The sequence below is a fragment of the Tupaia chinensis genome, unplaced genomic scaffold, assembly GCF_000334495.1.
Source record: "Tupaia chinensis unplaced genomic scaffold, TupChi_1.0 Scaffold000066_1, whole genome shotgun sequence".
Lineage (NCBI taxonomy): Eukaryota > Metazoa > Chordata > Mammalia > Scandentia > Tupaiidae > Tupaia > Tupaia belangeri.
Window position 1 is genome coordinate 3747981 of NW_006159525.1, and position 20215 is coordinate 3768195.

A 20215-nucleotide genomic window follows, 5' to 3' on the forward strand; every position below is an offset into this window, starting at 1 on the left:
AGAGAGAGAGAGAGAGAGAGAGAGAGAGAGAGAGAGAGAAAATGAGGAAGCAAGTCACCAGGTCCAGAACGTGAACCATGGTCAGCCATGTGGGAGTTCAGCGCCTTAACCACCAATCCACCTGCTGGCCTCAATTAATAACAAATATGTTTATTGTCCGGATTTGCTTATTAAACATCTTATGCATGTTTTGAAAAATCACACTGTAGTTCATAAATATGTACAACTATTATATGTCAATTAAAACTTATTAAAAATTAAATTCCTGAATAAAACATTTTTACCTTTTTCTTATGAGTTAATTTTCTATACGTGTTTGAAAGATGGTTTTGACTTTTGTCCATTTAGAGGATTTGATGATTAAAAGTTTTACAAAGTGGAGAGAGAGGTGGTTTTAACCCAGAACAAGCTCTCGTTTATTAGGTGTTAGGTGTACTGATGATGGTTTAAGTGACCACGCTCGCTTCTTCTTTCTTTTTTTTTTTTAAATTTTATTAATTAATTTAGTTTACATTCTTTCACTGAACATCATCACATCATACAAAATGCCATTTTCCATTTAGAATACACTGTAAAGTGGCTTAATCATACACAATATCATCAACAAATAATTTTCCTTTTCTAGTTCCTTTTTAAAATTTATTTATCATCATAATCTTGTTTATATTACATTGAATTGCATATAACTTTACAGTTATTGCATTTCTTTTTCCAAAAGTGTACCATGCATGTCAGTGAGTAAAGAGACATTAAAATCCCCATTTCATCATCCAATCATTCAATATCTTTTCATTCTTTTCCCAATCATTATTATTACTGTTCCAATTTTTTTTTAAATGGTCAATCACTATCCCTCATCTTGCTTGTAAAAAGACTTTACCCAACATGAAATTCTTCTCAGACTCATCCAGTTGAGAATACTATACACGTCATCATCTGTAGGTAATAAACCATATCTGTGTCCTACTAATGTCATCCATGCCTCTCTATTTGTTCTCTTGCTATCTTTCTCCATGCTCCTCTCCTCTCCCCCTCCCCATTCCACACTGTCTTATCCTCCGTAAGTACTTTCACTGCTTTTATGGCCTCCAATATTTTGCTCTCTACCATGGAGTGTGGATAGTCGGTATATATTAAGTGGATACATACAATATCTTTCTTATTTTCCTTCTTACCTTTTCAGATATTTTCTGTTTTTGTGTCAACTTACTGATGATGATGGCATTTAAACCAATGTGCATGACGATGAAGATTCTCATGCTCTGCTACCTTAAAGATTTAGAACTTTATACACCAAAACACAAAAAATGAACAAACAAAACCCTTTACATACAGTGGCACTTGCATATTTACATTAGAGACTTATTAAAGAAGTAATCTGCTAAAAATAGACTGTGATAAAAGTTCTGTATCCACTTTTTGAGAAACAGATAAGCTTCAGATTTTTAAAGCTTTGAGGTCAGTAGATGGGGTAGTGGTTATGTCACTGGGCTCCCACATGGCCAACTGCAGTTTGAGTTTTGAACATGGTGGCTTGAAAATCATGCCGGATCCATGTGTGCACCTGCTCAAGATCCTAGAAGGAGTATGGAGGAGAAGGGACTGTGCATGGCTATCCCTCCTGAGAGGTGATTTCTCACTTTCCTTCTTTCTCTCTCTCTCTCGTGAGTGCACGTGCCTTAAGGCAAAAATCTGTCTAAAAAAGGGATGGGGGGGACCAACAGATGGCATAATGGTTACGTTGCTAGAGTTCCACATAGTCAACCACGGTTGAAGTCCTGGACTCATGGTCTTAAAACTCACACTTGGTGCCTATGCATGCATGCCCTAGATCCTGAAAGGAAAATGGAAGAGGAGGGATTGTGGTATGACCATACACTTGCAGGGTGGTTTCTTTTTTTCTGTCTTTTTGTCTCCCTGGTGAGCACATACACCCTATTGCAAAAATATCTCTTAAAAAAAAAAAAAAGATTTAAAAAACTTCATACTCAAACCTTTTGTCCTGATCTTTTTTTATCTAACAAAGGTGGAAAAGATGAAAAAAGACAGTGCCTTAAAAAGGAGGTGGGAAGGTTGAATTGGCATCACTGTTATCAGAAAATGAGCTTCTATCTTTGTTAAAAAGGACTCTTCACATTTAAAGAGTGAGCAAAACAGTTGTACAACGGACTTTTTAAAAGTTTGCAAAAAATCGAATTAAAGTATGAGTGTATTATGGTACAAAAATTTTTGAAATCCATGCATAGTTTCTTCCAAATATGCATTTTTCTGTGCGCTTTCTGAGAACCCCTTGTATAAGCATACACAACTTTAAGACTCACTGATGTGCCCAGTGTTGGCGCTTTGGTCTGCAGTTTTCTGAGTTTAGGTGAGAGGATATCAGGATTCAATCCAATAAATCACTATGGGCTTCTTAGAGATTTGGCCTCATGCAGTTGAGCGAGCTGCAAAGACTACTACTTCTCAAAGATCGCTGTGTCTATGTATGATGCTTGATGTCTGTTGGGCAGCAAATTGGAGGTAGGTAAAGAAATTGAATGGAAAGTTGAGGAGAGTGAGGACAAGCTAGAACAAGCGTGAACTGAAGTCCCTGAGGATGGACTGAAATCTACCTCCTTTCTTGTCACCTCTGACCACAGTAAGGAGAGTGTCCTGCAGCATCAGTGTCCCTCATAGGGGGAGGGAGTGGGGAGGGGGGATCTGAACACATCCATTTTGCCAGCAGGGGTCAGAGGAGCTGAAGGAAGACCCAGGGAAAGGTCCAGCCACTGCTCCAGGACAAGGGCCCAACAGGGAGGACCTGTGAGCCACAAGTGCTATGGCTTTGCTGCACCCTCCAAATCTTTCCCAGGAATGTTTCTATGGATCTCCCCATCTGGATGTCTACAAAGGAATTCTGGGAAATGTATCGAGTCTGATCATGGAGACATCACAGGCACCACACTTCTTAATATTCATGCTGAAAATTTCCCAAGTTTGAAAATGGAAATCAGCTTGAGACAAGACATACATTTCCTTGAACGTGAATCTGTTTTGTTTCCTCCAACCCTGCAGAAGCATTGCACTCTATAGTCAGATTGGTCATTTAGAGTGAAACAATTAAAATCCTTATAAATAATGTCACTGGTAGTATCACTTATCTAGCTTACACTATAGTACAGGGACATGGTCGATTTATACTCAGATAAATTTATTTAGTCCCTCATCCCATGGGTTTGCGTGAGGTCCACTCTGTTTCTTAAGGTGTTACTCCCAGGATCTAGTGGCTTTGAGTTGCCTTAGAAAGGATGGTGAGACTTCATTCTTCATTGTTGGGACTTCTCTTTCTCTCTGTTATTCTTCCCCCATTGGGAAGGCTAGAAGTCTAGTATAAGATAAGGGACCAACAGATGGCTTAATGGTTACGTTGCTGGGTTCCCATGTAGTCGACCATGGTTTAAGTCCCATTCAAAGAGGCTTAAAACTCATGCAGGGTGTGTGTGCTTGTTGCCCAAGATTCCAAGAGGAGAACGGAGGAGAAGGGAGTGCAGCATGTCCATCTCCCTCTGTCTCTTTCTCTCTGGCAAGTGCGTGCACCCTAAAGCAAAAACAAAACAAAACAAAACAAACAAACAAACAAACAAACAAAAAAAAACACGAAACTTCTCTGGAAAAAAAAGGTGTACTATGTTACACAGGGTACCTACTTCTCATAAGAATCACCATGATGTCTGAGTCATTGGATCAGGGAAGAAAGAGTTCATTTTTTATATCCCATGATATGAAAACTTGTGGGTTGGTGCTGTCTTTGGAATATTAGCCCCAATTTTTCTTTTCTTTGTGAGATTTGTACATTCTCCCAGCAGGCCCCAGTCACAGCTGCAGGTTCTTCACGTGTGGTTTAAAAGCAGGAAAAGGCAGAAAGAGGAAGGCTGGATCGTTATCCTTTCACTCAAACAAAGCCCCTGGGCTCTTTATGTAAATTAGTCCACTTCCTCCTCAAACTATAAGATGGAGGGAAAAAAAAAAGATATGTCACCTCAAGATAAATGATTGTACTATCTCTAGAAATGGAAACAAGCAAGCACTTTTTAAGAGTAAGTTCCCTTATTTAAATTAATAAATAAATCGGTACAAATTAAAGTTCTACCTCACTGGGCATCATGCTTCAAATGATACCAGGAAAAGAAAAAAGAAATTACCTGAAAAGGTTATTTTATTAGTAATTCCATCTGAGTGTTTTATAGTTAAGGTTTACTGCAACCTAGAGAGATTGCAGTGGGTAGAAAATTACTCATTTTATCCAGAAATTATAAAATACCTTTCTGTTAGAACATTTATAACACACCTTCACCTATCATTATTGAATCTGGGCACTGCCAGCGATATCTAAATTTAACGTGACAAACAACAGATGGGAGAAACCTCACCCTACCGTGCTCTCCTGGTGTGAACTGTGAGTCATTAAGGGGAAATGAAGGGTCACAGAAAACTGTTGGTAGAGTGCCAGGCTGTACTAAAAAAGAAATGCCAGGATGGATAATTATTAAATCACCTATACATTGCTTTAAGTCCATAAAGGAATTTTGTAGAATATGAATTCATACTCCATAGAATAATTTTCTGATTGCCAGCAGGCACATGCTCTTGCCAGAGAGAGTAAGAGAGAGTGAATTCCCCACTAGGCTGTGGTCACGTCACAATCCTTTTTTTTCCATCCCTTCAGGATTTGAGGCATACATGCATCCCTGGCATTTTTCAAGCCACTAGGGCTGGGGTTCAAGCTGCGGTCAACCACGTGGGATCCAGAAATAGAAGAAAAAGTCCTAAAAATTGTGTAGAAAAATAGAAGACCCTAAGTAGCAAAACATTCTTGAGCGAAAAAGACAAAGCAGGAGGCATCCTGGTACCCAGATTCAAAATATACTACAAAGTCATAGTAACCCAAACAGCATGGTACAGTAAAGACACATGGCCAAATGAAACAGAATAGAGAGGCCAGAAATAAAACCATGCATTTATAGCTGATTTTACTAAGGTGCCAATAATGTGCAACAGGGAAAAATGTGTCTCTTCATCAAGTCATGTTAGAAAAACTGAATATCTACATGGAGAGAAATTCAATTAGACACTAATATCATACATATGCAAGAATCAACTCAAAATGGATCAGCTGTAAATCTAAGACTGAAAGCTATGAAATCAGAAGAAAAAAAAATAGAAAACCTCACAAGTATGGGTGAAGATGTAAAGAAAAAAGAACCGTTGGGGACGAGCAGATGGCATAATGGTTATATCGCTGGACTCTCATGTAGTTCACTGCAGTTGGAGTCCTGGACCTGGAGCTTGAAACTCACTCCTTGTGCAGGTGTAGGTGTGCCCAAGATCCCAAGAGGAGATTGAAGGAGAAGGGATTGCAGCATGGCCATTCCCCTGTGGGGGATGATTTCTTGCTTTTTTGTCTCTCTGGTGAGTGCATGTGCCCTTTAGCAAAAATATCTCTTAAAAAAATAACCCTTGCACACAGTTGATGAGAATATAAATTAGTATAGCCATTATTGGGAAAACATAAAAGAAATACAAACACCATATGATCCAGCAACTTCACTATTCGGTATAGCCAGAGGAAATGAAATCAGTATGTTGAAGAAGTTCCTGAACTCCCAAGTTTATAGTTGTATTTCACAACAGCCAAGATACAGAATCAGCCTAAATGCCAATCAACAAATGAATGGATAAAGAAAATGTAGCATACATATGTAGTGGGAAACTACTTTGCATAACAAAGTAAGAAATCTTATGGTTTACAGCAACATGGGCAAACCTGAAGGTATTTTAAGTGAAATAAGACAGATAAAGAAAGAGAAATACTGCATGATTTCACTTAGATGTGGCTCCTAGGAAATTTTAATAATTATTTATTTTATTTTATTTATTCATTCATTTGTTATTATTATTACTATTATTATTATTATTATTATTTTTAGTTTGACCAGAGAGAGACAGAGGGTGAGACTGAGAGAGAGAGGAAGTGAGAAAGCAAGCCACCAGATTCAGGACTTGAACCCTGGTCGGCCATATGGGAGTGTCTAGCGCCTTAACCACCACGCCGCCTGCTGGTCCTGGATCCTAGGAAATTTTGTCTTATAGAAGGAGAGAGTACAGTGGTGGTTACCAGCAGCTGGGCCACTTGGGTAGAAGGTATGAAAAAATGTTGATGAAAGTATGAAATTTCAGTTAGATAAAAGATAAGTATGGCCCAACAGGTATAGTGGTTAAGGCAGTGTACTCCTGTGCGCCTGACCTCAATTCAAGTCCTGGATCCAGCAGCTTGAAGCTCATGCTTGGTGTGTGTGTGTATGCCCCAAAGTCCTAAGAGGAGAATGGAAGAGAAGGGATTGTGGTGTGGCCATCCCCCTGGTGGATGATTTCTTGCCTTTTGTCTCTCCAGTGAGTGCACGTGCCCTATGGCAAAAAGAAAAAAATAATTCTAAAAATAATAAAAATAGGGATGATTAAGTTCAAGAAACCTCTTATACAGCATGGTGGCTGGTTAACCATGATATGTTGTGTTGAAAAATGCTAAGAGAGTAAATGCTGAGTGTTCTCCCTATACAGAATGATATTTTGAAATATATAAGCATTGCAAATAACTAAATATATCTAATTAGCATAGGTATTACTGGATGCAGTTATATTTTTTTGTGGTGAGAACATTTAACCTCTACTCTCTTAGTATTTTTAAATACAATGTATCATTATTATCCAGCCACCTATGTTGTATAAGAAATCTCTTGAACTAAATAACAATAAAGTTGAAGAAGGAGAAGAAGAGAAAGTTTATGACCAGAATGTATGCAGAGAAGGTGGGAAATGGTGAATAGGAAAGAATTTAACCAGTGAATGTTATGGTGGCCAGAACACAAAAAACCTAGTATGCCCTTGCAATGGAAATTGGGCTTTATTTAAGAGATTCAAGCAAGAACAAGAAAAAAAGGTAAGGACTACTAACACTCGCATAGCACTTACACAATATGTTTTCATATATTGACCCACTGAATGTCCTAACCACTCAATGGCTATGGAGCATCATTATTGTCCTGGTGGTGCAGCGAAAAGAAGCAAGTGCATCAGTGACACTCCCAGGGTCATGACTGGGAGAGCCCGGATGGACCCCAGGCAGTCTGACTCTACAGTTCCTGCCAAAAATGCTGTACCATGCTAGGAAGAGGGAGTGGCAAGTTCAGACGTTCATTTTGTAATATTTACTTCTATTTGCAGCCAGTGTTGGGATTGGGAGAGTAAATTTAAAAACAATAAAATGAGAGAAGCTGGTGGATTAAGTTCTGAGGAGACTCAACAGCCCTAGAGGCAAAAGCGGAGGGAACAACTCTGAATATGTGAGGAACATTTAGAATGTGAAGCCAGTGGGTCTTGGTGGTTAACTGGCTCTGTGGGGTAAGATAAGCTGGTCAAATGGGAGGCTATGTGTCTGGATGCTGCTGGATGACGCTGGCGCTCCCCGCTGAAATAGGAGGCACAGAATGTTACACTAGTCTGCTTTCCTTTCCCCCCTTACTCCTTCCTGCTCACTTTCCTTTTTAATTTTATTTTTGCCCTTTCTCCGTCAGATTTACAATACAGTATTTATTTTGCAGAGACATGACTGAATTCAGTCTTGGACTCATTGAATTATAGATGCCAGTTAAATTTCCAAACGGATAAGAAGTAGTTGGATTGGACACAAGGCCTTGGAGCACAAGGAAGATAAGTAGACTGGGGAATTAGATTTGAAAATAGGTGCGTCTATGTAGTAATTTAACCCATGGACACAAATTACATTACTCAGGGAAGGGAGATAGAAGAAGAATACTAGATTTGTATCTCGATGTTCAACAATCTAGTAGGAAAAGCTAAAGTATGATGTTGAATTCCATTATTAACAGGTTCTATTTTTATCAGCGGAGCTTTTCCATACATTGAATAAAAGTTTAGAATAAGCTGTGGAGGTGCACATGATAGGGTTAGCCAGACTGGGTATTTTTTTGCTTCTCAGTATCCATTTTATCCTTTCTCTGTTGACGATTAGTATTCTGTGAGGAAGAATATAGGTTAACAGGTTAAGATCTATTGATAGTAATTCTTAAGGCTTATGAGAGAAAAGCAATCAAGTAAGTTTTGCTAAAATATGTCAAATGGTAAAACATGCACACACACACACACACACACACACACACACACAGAACAACAGAACATGGGGTCAAAATGAGCCAAATTCAGAGCCTAATTTCAACTCTGAGCATCTGGGTGACTGTGTGGAGGTGACATCACTTCACTGAGCCACGACTTCCCATAACCTGGGATGGTAATATTAACTAGCAGTGCCTACCACTGGTTCCAACAAGACATAGATGAATTCATGTTTATAAAGTACTCAATGAGTGTTTACTGTTTTCTTTAATTTTACATTTTCTCCACTATTTTATTAATTCTGCGTTTTCTGGTCATTCAAAAGAAGTAGGAAGGAAAGGGCCATTCTGTAGCTAAGATTATTCATCTTGTAAATAATACCTTTCCCAAGGTTAGATGTTAACATTTTTTCTTCATCATTTATTTCTTCTGTAAGAAGAAGGAACAGAAAAAGAGAAAGAGACATAGAGAGACAGTTTCCCCCAACAGTTTCCCACACCATGATCTGCCATGAGGCTCAGCTGGCCAGAATCAAGCATGTTCCTGGCACACTCAGAGAGGTCCTAAGCTGCAAATGACGTTGGCGCTCTCTGCTGAAATAGGAGGCACAGAATGTTACACTAGTCTGTAACATTTCCTGTATGGGTCCAGTTTTGTCACCACTGGGACACGGTCTGGCCCTGGATGTTAATATTTTACTATTTTTTTGGAGAGGTTTTTTTTTGCTATAGGGCGCGTGCGCTTGCCAGACAGACAGAGAGAGACAGAGAGACAGAAAGTGAGAAATCACCCCCCAGGGGGGATGGCCACGCCACAATCCTTTCTCCTCCATTCTCCTCTCGGGATCTTGGGCACACACACACATGCGCCTGGCGTGAGTTTAAGCCACCGGGTCCGGGACTCGAACCACGGTCGACCACATGGGAGTCCAGCGACATAGCCATTACGCTAACTGCTGGTCCCAATATTTTACTTTTTTTTAAAGCACTAAGAGATGTTTATATGGAGCCTTTCAATAATTTGATTTTGAATATTAAATGTACTGGGCTGCTTAAGGTTCAAGAGGGTGAGACAAGAAACTTGACATTGTAGGAAAGTATTTGCCACACAGTTAAGGTAATTGTTAATTGTCTCTTAGAGAGTGCAAACACAGACCCTTTTTTGTTTATGAACCTAACTCTGTTTCTATAAGATGAGAAACACATTCTTCATTCTAGGCCCGTGGGCTTTGCAAAACAATAATCTAGGTATATTTAAAACACTCCTAATTTATCAATTAGCTGGGAGTTACTAACCACACAGATATGTGAGCAGGTATACAGGACCAGCTTTTAGTCATAGATGCAGCTCAGTACGTATGAGCCTTGGTCTCTCCGTAAAGTGGTGTGGGAAGAGGGTAGCTACACGTTCATTAGAAATGAAGCACTGAGATTATCACCTAGTACCTGTGCGATTATTATAAACACTAGTTCATAAAAAACATCTGGGAGCATTTAAGGGTAAATGACCTCATGTGCATTTATCACATACACCAATGTACCAACATTATCATGGAAATTTATACAGGTGAATGGACACTTTCACATGTATATGATATTTACCAGTAAATCTTTTTTTTTTTTTTTATTTGCTAGTGGGCTTGTGCACTCACTAGAGAGAAAGAGAGAATGTTAGTGAGAGAGAGAAAGCACCCCCTATTGGGAATGGCCACTTCACAATCCCTTCTACTCCATCTCTCCCTCTTCTTGAGATTTGGGGCATGCACACATATGTGCCCAGTGCATTTTTCAAGCCTGAGACCTGACTCGACCACACAACCATGTGGGATCCAGCTATGGAACAACTAGCCTGTGGCCTGACAATTCTATGGTCTGGTCTCTCAGTAAATCTTTGCTTAAACCATTTTTGTTGGTCTAGTCGGCTTTTTGGGATGGGGAGAAATGGAACCCAGGCCTCCCATGTAGCCTCAGTTTCCCAAACAACAGCACGCAACATCTGAGGAAGGACATTCAGAAGAAAAATAGGGAGACAAAGCATTAATGGCACAAAGAAATGTGGTATTATCTGTTGAAGGTATTTTGTAGTTGTATCATCTGTACTAGGGAGAAATGTTCACCTGTTGAAATATCCATTTTGTAAGCCAAATAATAATGTGATTGAATGTATAAAAGAAAATGAAATGAAAAAAAATTGCAAAAAAAAATCTAATGAATATAAATCAAATGTATTAGTACGTTTGTCAGGCAAGGTCCGAGTTCCTGTATCTGAAGAAATCTTTGTCTAACTCACAGTGATAAAGACATTTTCTCATCCTTTGTTTGTACAGCTTTGCTGTTTGGGCTCCTCTGTTCGTCTTGATTTCGATGGTGCTTTGGGAGCGAGATGGCATTGTCTCGCCTTTGTTCCATATGGTCACCCAGTTGTTCCAGCATCATTTATTGAACTGACTTTCTCTTCTGCATTGAAACGTTTTGGCATGTTTGCCAAAAAATCAATTGCCCATTACATATGTGTCTATTTCTGGACTCTGTTCAGATGCATCGATTCACTTATCTAGCTTTGTGCCAAGAGCACACTGGCTTAGTGTAGTGTTATGGCCAAGTCTTGAAATCAGGTAAGGGAAAGTCTTTGCTAGTTTTTTTTTTTTTTTTTAAGATTGGTCTAGGTCTAGGTTAAGGCCTAAGTCTTTTACATTTCAAAGTAAAGTTTTAGAATCTATTTTTCAAATTGGTAACAACAAAAAGCACTCACTGAAATGATAATTATGGCTGTGTTAAATCTATAAATGAATGGTGAGATAATATCTTTTTTTTTGAGAGAACTAATATTATAGTCCTAAGGTTTACAAAATGTAAGTATAATATGTCTCTTCATATATTTAACTATTCTTTTATGTTTCAGCTATACCTTAATAGAGGGGCTTGAAACTCTTTCATAAAATTTATCCATAATTATTTTATATATATTGAAGCTATTGTAATTGGTATTTTAAAAAAAACTTTCATTTTTTTTGGCAAGTCCATAGAAATACAATTTCTTTTTGAGATTGACATTGAATCTTGCAACCTTGTTCAATCTCTTTAATTAGCTTTAGCAGACAGAAATGTGAACATAAAGAATTGTGTATGTATAGGGTCAGCAGTTGGTGTGGTGGATAAGGCACTGGACTCCCACGTGGCCAACCACAGATCGTGTCCTAGACCTGGCACCTTGTTTTCTCACTTTCTCTGTCTTTTTCTGGTGAGCACATGTGCCCTATAGCAAATTAATATTATTAATAATAGTAATAATAATAAATAAGATGAAATAAATCTTGTTTTGTGGGGGAGAGGTTTTGGCTATAGGGCATGTGTACTCACCAGAAAGACAGAGACAGAGAGATAGAAAGCGAAAAATCACCCCCAGAAGAGATGGCCCTGCCTCAATCCCTTCTCCTCCGTTCTCCTCTCGGGATCTTGGGCACGCATGCACACATGCCCGGCATGAGTTTAAGCCATCAGCTACATGGGGGTTCAGCGACATAGCCATTATGCTAACTGCTGGTCCCAAGATTAAATAAATCTTTAAAGAAAGAATTCTGTATGTCATCTACAAATAAAGATACTTTTACTTATTTCATTCCAATTTTATAGTTTTTATTTTTTAAAAAAATTCTTTTTATGTATATACACAAATATTTATTTTAGCTTTCTTTCACTGGCTAAAGCCTTCAGTACAGTGATGAATAGACATGGTGAGAACAGATGTTTTTGCATTGTTCCTGAACATAAAGGAAACATTGAATATTTCACAATGAGGTTTAGCGATACCTGTATGTTTTTCATAGATTTCCATCATGAAATCTTACAGATTGAGGATATCTCCAATTTTCTTAAGTGATTTCATTCATCAGTTATGGTGATTATATGATTTTCTATTTTTCTGTTAATGAGAGAAATTAGATTGATAGCTTAGAGTATTGTATTTACCTTTATGTTTCTATTATGTGGTGGGCTAAGTCTAATATGTGTTATACATTATTCTGTCTTGGTTGAGATAGGAAACCCCTAAATCACTCTTCTGTGTGTAAAATCGTTTTTACAACTGACCTGTTGAACACTTCACAATAAAGAGAACTATAACAACAATAGCAAAACCAACAACGAGTGTGTGTGGAATACGTACAAAGTGCTTAAATACGTTCTCTGATCCAGTCCTGGTAAAAGCCTCACAAGCTAAGTCTGGTTGAGTCTTTAGAGAAAGGTTTATGCTGAGCGTTCACTCAGAGAGAATAATTATCTTGCTCAAGGAAACACAGCTTGAAAATGGAATAGTTTGACTTTGAATTATCTTACTCCCCAAACATACCTGTTTTAACACTGTGGAATTCCATTCTTATTCTTTGAATTTCTCTACTGTGACATTTGCAGTCAGAACTATTCAGCAAAATCACCTACTATGTGTGAGACAGTGCTGAGCAATGTCCATCTTTCTGTGTCCTGTAAATCAATATCTATACTGGAACACGGTCTTTCTTTCAGAAGATTTCTTTGAACAGTTACTATGTCTCCTTCATTCTGGGTACATTAATTCTCATTGTAGACAGATTTTGTATCAAAATATCTGCCCATATTCCGAGTTTGACAGCCCAACCTTCATTTTTCATTTTGGAGCCTTGGCTTATAGATAACATGAAATATGTATGGGAATTTCACACAACTCAGCCATGGCCCTGTATAAGAAAATGCATTTTATCAAAAAGCTATTGTCTCACCCAGATAGCTACAGAATCTATATATTACAAGCTACAGCTTGCCTTTTACTCTAAGGCTTCTCATTCAGAGAATGGTGCAAATTGATGCAAGAAATCATGGTTTAATTTAAAGCAGCTTTAAAAGATAGGTATTTAATTGGTAATAAGAGGGCTTAGTACCCAAGAGCTCTCGATTACTGGAAATCGGTAAATCAGCTATGCAATTCTTTGAATATTTACCAACTACCTTCTTTCTTTTATTTTTTTCATCAATCACTTAGCAAATATTTGTTGACTGCCTAATATATACAAATAAAACGTGTCCAGCATTGGTAGAAGAATAGTGATGAAAAGATAAATATGGTCCCTACCCCTAAAATAACAGGTTTTGCAAGCGCTACATGCAAAGTCTTCTGCTCTGATACATTCTGTCAGGTTGGTGATGGTAAGATGATGGTGGTGGTGCCAGTATTGGGGCTGCTGGTATTAATCAAATCATCAACAGATAATATGTGATTACTAGGCTTCAGGCTCTGGGTTAGTGGGATATATTCATAAAGCCTCATTTTGAGTACTAATAAATAAAGCTCGACTATAAATAATTTGCCTGAGGACATATCTGAGGTTAACACCCAGGCCTTGAACTGGCTACGAGTCTGCCCTTTTAACCACTGTAGTTTAGGAGACACAGTGATACGGGATAGAGCCAAATGAGCAACTGAATTGTTTGAAAAACATTTTATATGTAACAATTATAAGCTGAAATATCCCAGAAATCTGGATAAGTTTTTCCTCTCTCCAGGATTGCCTTTTTTTTCTTCACCTTAAAACTATCTAAGAGCCGGGACTTGCAGGTGACATGGTGGTTATGGTCACTGGACTCCCACATGGCCTACCACGGTTCGAGTCCTAGACCTGGCGACTTGCTTTCTCACATTCCCTCTTTCTCTCTCACATTATCCCTCTCAGGTCAAAATATAAAAAAATAAATAAAGTTACATAAAATAATTATTTAAAAAAAAAACTACCACAAAGCATTTCACTATGTGAGAATAAGATCCAGCCTCTGTCAAATCCTCTAGTAGGCCATCCATAACTGATTGCTACCAACACATGAGTCACAATTGCCGTTTGTCCTTCCAAGTACAGAGATCTTTTTCCTCCAGACACTTGCTGTTCCCACTGCCTGGCATGCTTGGCCTCTCTGTATTAGTGTGGCTGGTTTCTACCAACCTGGGTCTCATCACAAAGGCACTTCTTCCGTGAATATGCCTGGTAACCCCTCCTTTATCCCATTCATCCCTATTTTCTAAATGATCATTTCACTTGGTCTACGTTTTTCATATTGTTTACTATCTAGAACAATCACTGGCCTGTTTGCTTACTTGTTTATTATGCTTCGCTGACTTGTGCAGAGAAGCTACATGGGAACAGCGGCTTTGCCTTATTCACAAAGTGACCCAAATTCTAATGCACAGCATATAAAACATTCCATACAGTCTTTCATTGGATGGCTGAATGAAGGAATGAATGAAACCTGGGCACTGCAATGTCACTGCCTGCCCTATCCTGCCACCAGCTGTTCTTCATTCTGTACAGCACAGCTGGTAGATATTCTGCCAGGAAAAGGCAGAACATTGGCTGTGACCCAAGAAGTACTCAAATCAAAAGGAATCTGTGAATACTTAGTGGGAAGTAGCTTAGCACTAAAGATTTCATTTTCTAAAATTTTCAGGTTAAAATCATAAGTCCACACACTGTTTTATACATTCACATACAAGGTGGCCACCATAATTCTCAGTTACATAAAACTGCAGGCTGTATGGCCTGAAGGTGCTCTTACAGATAAGAACACCACCTGCAGAAGATGGCTATGCTCACCAGCCTTTCTGGCTTCATTGCTAACCCCATATGATTGAAACAGAAAATCTAATCACCAACAGGGAAAGCCAGGGTATAAGTGCAAGTACTCAACTCATTGAAGTCCAAGAAGGCCAAAAAAAAGCACAGAGAAAGGAGGCAACAGGTAACATGGAGTTTGCAACAAAGGTTATGGTTGACTGCTCAGTTGAGTCCTAGGCTTGAAGAAAAAACACCAGGTACATATGCATGCATGCTCAAAATCCTAAGAGGAGAATGAAGGAGAGGAATTGCAGTGTGGACATTCCATCTGGGGAGTGATTTCTCACTTTCCCTCTCTTTTTCTCTGTCTCAAGTGAACACAAGTTATCAAAACAAAACAAAAAAAACACACAAAGATCCACTATATGGAGAGAGGTCAACTTGAAGAGAGCTGGACAGAAGACACTAAGAAGAAAATTTTCAGTTCAGTGATTACTAGAAAACTAAGTATGATAATCTTTTCCATGAAATCCTGGAAGAAAACTTTCCAAACCAAGAGAGGCATTCCAAGATCCAGTTCCAAGAAATACAAAAGACCACAAATGGAATCAACCCAAGAAGATCTTCTCCAAGATACATTATTACCAGATTGACCAAAACAACAAAGACAAGATACCTCAGACTAGCAAGAGAGAAAAATCAAGTTACCTACAAAGGATATCTCATCAGGCTAGCAGCGGACCTCTCATCAGAAACAAGGCGAGCAAGGAAAGAAAGGAAACATATTCAAAGTGTTAAGGGAAAAGCAATTTCTACCAAGAATACTGTACCTGGCAAAATTATCCTTAATATGGGAAGAAAAGACAAGAACAACCTCAGATAAATAAAACCTGAAAGAATTTACCAACACCAGACCAACTCTCCAAGAAGTTCTGAAGGGAGTGGATACCAGGAAAATTAAATGCAAACACAAGAAATAAGAGTTCAAAAACTAAGAAAAAGGCCAACTTAATTGTAGGGACAAGTCTAGAGTTGACTATTATAGCCCAGAATTTGAGACCAGCAGTTGGCGTAATGGTTAGGTCGCTGGATTCCCATGTAGTTGACCGCGGTTTGAATCCCAGACCCAGTGGCTTAAACTCACGCTGGGCATGTATGCGTACATGCCCAAAATCCCGAGAGGAGAATGGAGGGGAAGGGATTGCGGCATGGCCATTTCCTCTGGGGGGGTGATTCCTTGCTTTCTGTCTCTATATCTCTCTCTGTCTGGCGAGCATACATATAGCAAAATCCTCTCCAAAAGAAAATAAAAGAATTTAATTGGGAAGACTGGATCACAACAGAAGATAGATTAAGTACATGAGACTGAACTGATGAAATAGAATCTTATGACTTTTGACTAAAACATTGCTGATTTTTGTCTAGGCTTTGTTTTTCGATTTTAAGGATTTTTGTCTTGTTTTGAGCTGCTGATAAGTTCATGTACCTACTATTTAAAAAGAATCCTAACCTGTTTCCTGGCTTTAAATTTTAAGCAAAGTTCTCTTAGCATTTCTTTGATTTTGATTCATTAAAGGTAAAACTGCCTTTCTTGAAAGTAAAAATATATTAAAAAATACCCATTTAATGACTGTAGTAAGCTATACAGCATCAGTTAGCTGCTACTTTACAGTATATTCATTCTACTCAGAGTTTCATGCCTGAAGTCAGACATGTATTCACAGATATGTATATATCAGCTGAACTTGCTATTGAAAGTAGAGGACTGAAGAAATTTTGTGAATCAATAAAATGTGGGGAAAAAAGGAATGGAAAACAACTGTAGACACCAGAGACTGTGGGAGGATGATGGGAAATTGGAGAGAGTGGGAAATAGGAGGAAAATATATAATCATATACGTATATGAAAGTAGAAATGGAAAATTATCAATGATAACGTGTATGATTAAGCCACTATGCAGTGTATTCTGGATGGGAAACCACATTTTCTATGCTGTGATGATGCTCAATGAACAGATGTAAAATTAATTATTTAAAAATAAAAAAATTAATTAAAAAAACTGTCTTGAATTTGATGGAACTTATGTTGAGAAATAAAGTTCATATTTTTATTAAAAAAACTAAGTGTGAAATGTTTGTCATGTATTACATATATATGTGTATATATATATATGTATATATACATTTGAAGGTTAAGGCAAAAGTAATTTATGATAGTTGTTTGACTAGTATTTCTTATGATTCTACAATACCAACTCTTTGACCTAATCAGATTTTTCTAGCACAGCTATAAAAAGAACTCCAGCAATGTTGCTTTAGTGGTTTAATAAATAATATATCTACATGTGCTTTCCCATTCATTTTTATGAATAGTCCTTCTTCTAAGCATTTGAAATAATTATAGACTCATACAATGTAAAACTAGGACAAAGAAGTCCTGGTATCCATCACCCAATTTTCCTCAATGGCGATCTCTTTTATAACTATAGTGTATTATACTGACTGGCACAATATTAATAAGACTACAAATCCTACTCAGATTTCATCAGTTTCTTCATATGTTTTTCATTAGTTCTGTAGGGCTGCTATAACAATGCATCCCAAACTGTGTGGTGTAAAACCACAGAATTAAGCCAGTGAGTCGCCTGGTGAGTAAGGTGACTGGACTCTCAATTTGAATCTGAGACCCAGTGGCTTGAAAAACACTCCAGGTGTGTGTATGTGCATGCCCCAAATCCCATGACTGGAACAGAAGAGATGATGGTGGGGTCAGTAGGTGGTGTGGTAGTTAAGGTACAGGACTCCAATATGGCTGACTGCAGTTCAAATCCCAGACCTGGCAGCTTACTTTGTCACTTTCTTTTTTTTTTCTCTCTCTAGTCAAATAAAAAACAAATAATAAAATAAAATAAATAATTCTTGAATTAAAAAAAAAGAAGGGATTGTGGTGTGTCCATCCCCCCATAGGGGGTGATTTCTCATTTCCCCCCTGTCTTGCAAATGGAATCAGTATGGTTTAGGCTGGTTCCCTCACTTCCTTTCTTATGTTTGAAGTCCACAGGGTAAACAACTTCTGTTATTATTTGTACTGTGCTTGCACACGTGTTATGTAATTATGGCTTTGTGGTTTTACACCATTGAATGGGACAAACAAGTACATGTGAGATGGTTTGATTTTGGTAATGAGCCACTATTGTCTGCAGCCCCTTTAAGAGAAAAAGATCACCTGGTCAGCTAGTCCTGCTTAGCTAGCTAGCCCTGCTGACCTTGGCCTTGGTTCAGCCTGGTGAGCCCTGATGGACTCTACTTTGCTCTGCCTTGGCTCAGCTCAGCTCAGTTCCACAGGCTGTGAGCACCCAGAGGGAGGAAACACTTGCAAGTGCTGCTATGGGCTTTGAAAGCTCACCTTGAACTCAGCAATAAACAACATATCAGTGTCTTGCATCTCTTTTCAATTCCCTGCATCTCTGTTTGATCTACTTTTTGGAGGAGCAAAGAACCTTGGAAAACACTCTCTGTCTCTCTCAAGTGGGCATATGCACGGTATAACAAAACTAAATTAAATACATAAATGAAACCATATACATTCATTGTCTAACAGTTCTGGAGGTTAGAAATCACAAATCAATGTGACATCAGGACTATGCTCCTTCTGAAATATGTAGGCAATCCTTCTTTGCCTCTGCCTAGCTTTTGGTGGTCTACTAGCAATCTTTGGCATTCCTTGGCTTGCTGCTGCATAATTACAATCTCTGTCTTTTTGCTTTTTTCTTTAAAAACAAGACATGTATCACAATCTCTCTGCTTCAGCCTGGCAAGTAGCTGGAACCATAGGTGCATACTGTATTCAGCTTTTATATTGGACTTGAAATTGACCCTGGGCCTCCCAGGCATGGGGGGAAAGTATGAAGGGAAAGTGAGAAAGTAAGCTGCCAGGTCTAGGACTCAAACCGTGGTCAGCCATGTGGGAGTTCAGCACCTTACCCACCTTGCCACCTGCTGATCCCACCATAATTTCTGTTCTATTCTCCTTATAGGCTCAGCTTATGGAATTCAGTCTTAATACTGGGGCTGAACCCTAATCTCTGTTTTGTCATCATGTGGCATTTCTGTGTCTAAATTCTCCTCTCTCTCTCTCTTTTTTCAAGGACTTATTTTATTTATTTATTTATGTATTTATTTATTTATTATTATTTTAATTTGCTATGGGGTCCATCTGCTCACCAGAGAGAGACCTAGACAGAGAGAGACAGAGAGAGAGAGAAAGTGAGAAAGCAAGATGCCAGGTCTGGGACTCGAAGAGCAGTTGGCCATAAGGGAGTCCAGTGCCTTAACCACCATACCACCTGCAGGTCCCCAAGTTCACATCTCTTATGATGATTCTAGTGCTATTGAATTACGGACCACACTAAATCAGCATGACCACACCTTAACTAGATCACATCTGTGAATGCCTGATACTGCCCTGCCTGGAACTTTCCTACTTAACAAAACATTGTCCCTCCCCAAATGCCAGCCAGTTGCGTCTCTGTTGGTAGGTTGTCCTTACACTTCTCTGTTCCAATGGGATCAATATCTCTGATATCTTCTACCTGCCTTCACTTTCTCTCCTTATGCCTTTTTTCCACAATATTTGTCTTTTCATTTCCCTCAAGACACCCTCCCCCATCATCCTTTTAGCTGAGTCTTACTCATTCTTGACAGTTGAATTCAAGTCCCATCTGCTCCAGTGGGTTAATTCCCTGCTATCTCCCCTTTATGAAATCCTAAACCATGGTTCACAACACACAATTTAACATCATTATATACTGTTTCCTGTGGTTTTGACAGTGTCAGATGTACAGGTCTTATTTTCCTAATTATATTTTAAATATGCCAAGTACTGGGACTCTGAATTCTCTTTTTGCTAGATCTCTGTGGTACCCAGGGCCTTTCTTGGCACATGGTCAATAATGTTTAGAGGCAATATCTAGAGCAGCATCTTCAGGGACTAGTTAATGCCCCTCAGGTCAGAAGTCATGTTTACTTTTGTTACACAAAATACAGAATTAAGAAAGTGCTTTCTCTGGTCTGCTAACTCTGCTATTCTTCATTTTTCTTCTATAAACTAAAACCAAACTTTGCATTATAAAAACATTGGACATAATATAGTATAATTATGCATACAAAATGATCTGTGGGACCAGCAGATGATATAATGGTTTTGCTGCTGGATTCCCATGTAGTTGACCATAGTTCAAGTCCCAGACCCAGTAGTTTAAAACTCATGCTGGGTGCGTGTGTGCATGCATGCCCAAAATTCTGAGAAGAGAACAGAGGAGAAAGGATTTCAGTGTGGTCATCTCCTCAGGGGGAGATTTCTTGCTTTCTCTCTGTCTCTCTCAGTGAGTGCATGTACCCTATAGCAAAAGTATCTCTAAAAAGAAAAAAAAATAATAAAAAAAAGATCTATAATCCTGTCACTTACTACAG